We start from the raw sequence: 5,632 nt of genomic DNA, 5'->3' as shown, positions 1-5,632 counted from the left end.
TATCACAACAGACACGATTGAAATACAAAACATAATTAGAAGCTATTTTGAAAATCTATACTCCAACAAAATAGAAAATTTCGAAGACATCAACAGGTTTCTAGAGACATATGAATTGCCTAAACTGAACGAGGAGGACATAAACAATTTAAATAGACCAATTTCAAGTACTGAAATAGAAGAAGTCATCAAAAGCCTACCAACAAAGAAAAGTCTGGGACCAGATGGGTTCTCAGCCGAGTTCTACAAAGCCTTTAAAGAAGAGCTCATTCCAATACTTCTCAAAGTATTCCATAAAATAGAAGAGGAGGGAACCCTCCCAAACTCATTCTATGAAGCCAATATCACACTGATACCTAAACCAGACAGAGACTCATCAAGGAAAGAAAATTTCAGACCAATATCCTTAATGAACATCGATGCAAAAATTCTCAACAAAATTTTAGCAAATTGCATACAAAAACATATTAAAAAGATAGTGCACCATGATCAAGTGGGTTTCATCCCAGGGATGCAAGGTTGGTTCAACATCAGGAAATCAATAAACGTCATTCACCATATCAATAGACTTAAAGTCAAGAATCACATGATTATTTCAATAGATGCAGAAAAAGCATTTGATAAAATACAGCACCCCTTCATGCTCAAAACACTAGAAAATATAGGGATAGTGGGAACATTCCTTAACATTGTAAAGGCCATTTATGCTAAGCCCATGGCTAATATCATTCTAAATGGTGAAAAACTGAAAGCATTCCCCCTCAAAACTGGAACAAGGCAGGGATGCCCTCTTTCACCACTTCTATTCAACATCGTTCTTGAGACTCTGGCCAGAGCAATTAGACAAACCAAAGAAATTAAAGGGATACGAATTGGAAAAGAAGAACTCAAACTATCCCTGTTCGCTGATGACATGATTATATATTTAGAGGAACCTGGAAATTCCACCAGAAAACTCTTAGAACTCATAAGTGATTTCAGTAAAGTAGCAGGTTACAAGATCAATGCCCATAAATCCAACGCATTTTTATACGTAAGTGATGAATCTTTGGAAAGAATAATCAGGAAAACTACCCCATTCACAATAGCCTCGAAAAAAATAAAATACTTGGGAATCAATCTCACAAAAGAAGTGAAAGACCTCTACAATGAGAACTATAGAATACTAAAGAAAGAAATTAAAGAACATCTTAGAAGATGGAAAGATCTTCCATGTTCTTGGATAGGAAGAATTAATATTGTCAAATTGGCCATACTACCTAAAGTGCTATACAAATTCAATGCAATTCCAATTAAAATCCCAATGACGTACCTTACAGAAATAGAGCAAGCAATTATGAAATTCATCTGGAAGAATAAGAAACCCAGAATAGCTAAAGCAATCCTTAGCAGGAAGAGTGAAACAGGGGGTATTGCAATACCAGATCTTCAGCTCTACTACAAAGCAATAGTAACAAAAACGGCATGGTATTGGTACCAAAATAGAAAGGTAGATCAATGGTACAGAATAGAGGACATGGACACAAACCCAAATAAATACAATTTTCTCATACTAGACAAAGGTGCCAAAAATATGCAATGGAGAAAAGATAGCCTCTTCAACAAATGGTGCTGGGAGAATTGGAAATCCATATGCAACAGAATGAAACTAAATCCCTATCTCTCACCCTGCACAAAACTAAACTCAAAATGGATTAAGGACCTCAGAATCAGACCAGAGACCCTGCAGATTATAGAAGAAAAAGTAGGTCCAAATCTTCACCTTGTTGGTCTAGGACCAGACTTCCTTAACAGGCCTCCCATAGCACAAGAAATAAAAGCTAGAATCAACCACTGGGATAGATTCAAACTAAAAATCTTTCTCTCAGCAAAGGAAACTATCAGCAATGTGAAGAAAGAGCCTACAGAGTGGGAGAATATCTTTGCCACTCATTCTTCAGATAGAGTGCTAATTTCCAGAATCTATAAAGAACTCAAAAAACTCTACTCCAAGAATTCAAATAATCCAGTCAACAAATGGGCTAAGGAAATGAATAGACACTTCACAGAAGAAGATCTACAAGCAATCAACAAACATGTGGAAAAATGTTCAACATCTCTAGTAATAAGAGAAATGCAAATCAAAACCACCCTAAGATTCCATCTCACCCCAATTAGAATGGCGATTATCAAGAATACGAGCAACAACAGGTGTTGGCGAGGATGTGGGGAAAAAGGTACACTCATACACTGCTGGTGGGATTGCAACTTAGTGTAGCCCCTCTGGAAAGCAGTGTGGAGATTCCTTAGAAAACTTGGAATGGACCCTCCATTTGACCCAGCTATCCCACTCCTTGGCCTATACCCAAAGGACTTAAAATCTGCATACTACAGAGATACAGCCACAGCAATGTTCATAGCTGCTCCATTCACAATAGCCAGACTGTTGAACCAACCTAGATGCCCTTCAATTGATGAGTGGATAAAGAAACTGTGGTATATATATACAATGGAATATTACTCAGCCATAAAGAATGATAAAATTACGGCATTTGCAGGCAAATGGATGAAATTGGAGAATATCATGCTAAGTGAGATAAGCCAATCTCAAAAAGCGAAAGGACGAATGATATCACTAATAAGTGGAGGATGACACATAATGGGGGGGAGGGAAGGGTTAGTGTTAGGGTTAGAGTTAGGGTTAGGGAGGGGGGCAAGTATGGAGGAAGGAAGTACTGTATAGAGTGTAAAGAGGGGTGGGAGGGGTGGGGGGAAGGGAAAAAATAACAGAATGAATCAAACAACATTACTCTATGTAAATTTATGATTACACAAATGGTATGCCTTTACGCCATGTACAGAGAAACAACATGTATCCCATTTGTTTACAATAAAAAAAAATAAAAAATAAATAAATAAAATAAAAAAAAATAAAAAAAAAAATCACAGAGCAACACAAGTCCAGGGTTTCACTGGGACATTGTGCCAAAAATTAAGAAAGATGACAGAAGAAGAAATATGATCAGTCAATGAATATATGAACAATTGTTTAACATCTCTAGCAATAATAGAAATGGAAATTAAAACTACACAGATTCCATCCCACTGCAATGAGAATGGCAATTAATAAGAATCAAAATATCAATAAATATTGGTAATGATGTGGGAAAAAGATTCATTCATACATTCTGGTGGGACTGTGACTTGGTGCAACCACACTGGAAAATAGTATACAGATTCCTCAGAACACTTGGAATGGAACCACCATTAGACCCAGTTATCCTACTCCTCAGTTTATACCCAAAGGACGTAAAGTCAGTGTACTACAGTGAAGCAGCCACATCAGTGTTTATAGCAGCTCAATTCACAATAGCTAAGCTATGGAACCAGCCTAGGTGCCCTTAAACAGAGAATGAGATAAGAAAATGTGGTATATATACACAGTGGAATGTTACTCAGCCATAAAGAAGAACGAAATTATGACATTTGCAAGTAAATGGAGAGTGAGACTACCATGCTAAGTATATGCCAATCCAAAGAAATCTAAGGCTGAATGTTCTGTCTGATATGCAAATGCTAGCTCACAATAAGTGGTGACGGGGGATAGAAGTTCATTTGATTAGACAAAGGGGAATAAAGGGAAGGGAGGTGGAATGGAAATAGGAAAGACAACAGAATGAATAAGACATCACTTTTTTATGTTCCTATATGAATACACAACAATGGAACTCCATATCACGTACAACACAAAAATGGAAAATTATGATCTATGTATGTATGATATGGAAAAATACATTGTACTGTCAAGAATAACTAAAAAGAACAAATAAAAAGATTTTTAAAAAGTAGAATGAATACCAAATATAATGTTTATTTTAAATTGTCAACTTCATTGGATTAATGATGCCAAGGATTAAGAGGCTTCTGGGTATGTCAATGAGGGAGGGTCTAGGAATGATTTGCATGTAGGATAGCAAACTGAAATGGACACCCTCTGTAAATGTGGGCATTATTGTTCAATAGTTGGGAGGATTGAATGGGATAAAATTTGGAAGAAGGAAGCACATGCAGATGTAAGCACAATTCTTTTTCAACAGTTCTTCATTGGTGCTAGGATTGTCTGAGAACATCAGACTCTTGCTCTTTCACTTTTCCAAAGCAGACTCTGCAAGTGTGTTGCTCCCTGTCAGGCAACAAGGTCCGATGTACCTCCTCAGGGCCCGCCTGAGGAGAATACGGGGCCGAGCAGGATGATGAGTGTCGGCGGCAAAGGAAACACACCAGAGCTGGGAGGTCTGTCAGTGCACGAGGCACAGCAAGAATCTTGGTTATAGAGGAAATCACACAGCTTTTATGTAGGGTGGGGGCTAGGCGGGAACCAATCAGCTTAAAGGTCAGCAAGGCACAGGGGTTCATGCAGGTGAGAGTCCCATAGGACTATATGGCAAGGATGAACTGATCATGTTCGCAGAACTGTTGTTAACCAATCCCTGATGGTGGTCCAATTCATCGTCATTAACTATTGAAACTGCCTTTGAGGCCTTCATCTTGCTCACTTGCCAGGGAGTAAGAAGTGAGCCTGAGTTAGTTAACGTGTCATTAGTCCTAACACCAGTGATTCTTCAAGGAGTTTCCAGAGGCCTTCGGTCTCAGACTGGGGTAGCATCATTGATCTCTCTAGTTCTGAGGTTAGTTCTGAGAGTAGCTCTGAGACCTTAGTATCTTGGACTGTGCAGTTACTGGTTCCTCCAACTATATAGCCTGCAAATGTCCATGATGTATTATCCAGCTCCTGTTCGTGTAAGCCAATCTAATGAATCCCCTTTTTATAATCATATCTCTTCTTGGTTCTGATCCTCTACAGAATTCTGACTAATAAGCCTACCCTACTCAATTTTTCCAAATAGTGAAGAGGAGGGAACACTTCCAAATTCTTTTGATGAGACCACTATTATACTGATATGCAAACCCTACAAGATAATATAAAAGAGATACTTATTGGCCAATATCCCCAATGATCAAAGAAAAAATACTCACTGAAATCCCAGCAAATAAAATTCAACTGAATATTAATGGGATCATAACCACAATCAAGTGAAATTCATCCCTGCATGGAAGGATGATACAACACATATATAAACCAATAAATGTGATACCACATTAATAGTAAAAATAGATTAAAAAGGTATGGTCATTCCAATAAATGTAGAAAAAACACTTGACAAACTTTAACATTCATTTATGACCATAATTACCAACGAGGACTGGAGATACAGTTCAGTAGTAGAACATTTGCCCAGAATGTTCAAAGCCCTGGGTTTGATCCCCAGTACTGCAAACAAAAACAAACAATCAGATTGATTCCCAAGTATTTTATTTTTTTCGAGGCTATTGTGAATGGGGTAGTTTTCCTAACTTCTCTTGCTGAAGATCCATCACTTATGTATAAAAATGCATTGGATTTATGTGCATTGATCTTGTAACCTGCTACTTTACTGAATTCACTTATGAGTTCTAAAAGTTTTCTGGTGGAATTTCCGGGTTCCTCTAAATATAGAATCTTGTGATCATCGAACAGGGGTAGTTTGAGTTCTTCTTTTCCTATTCGTATCCTTTTAATTTCTTTGGTTTGTCTAATTGCTCTGGCTAGAGT

The sequence above is a fragment of the Sciurus vulgaris genome (assembly GCF_902686455.1).
Source record: "Sciurus vulgaris genome assembly, chromosome: 15".
In the NCBI taxonomy this organism is placed as follows: domain Eukaryota; kingdom Metazoa; phylum Chordata; class Mammalia; order Rodentia; family Sciuridae; genus Sciurus; species Sciurus vulgaris.
Note: the sequence above shows the minus strand (reverse complement) of the source record.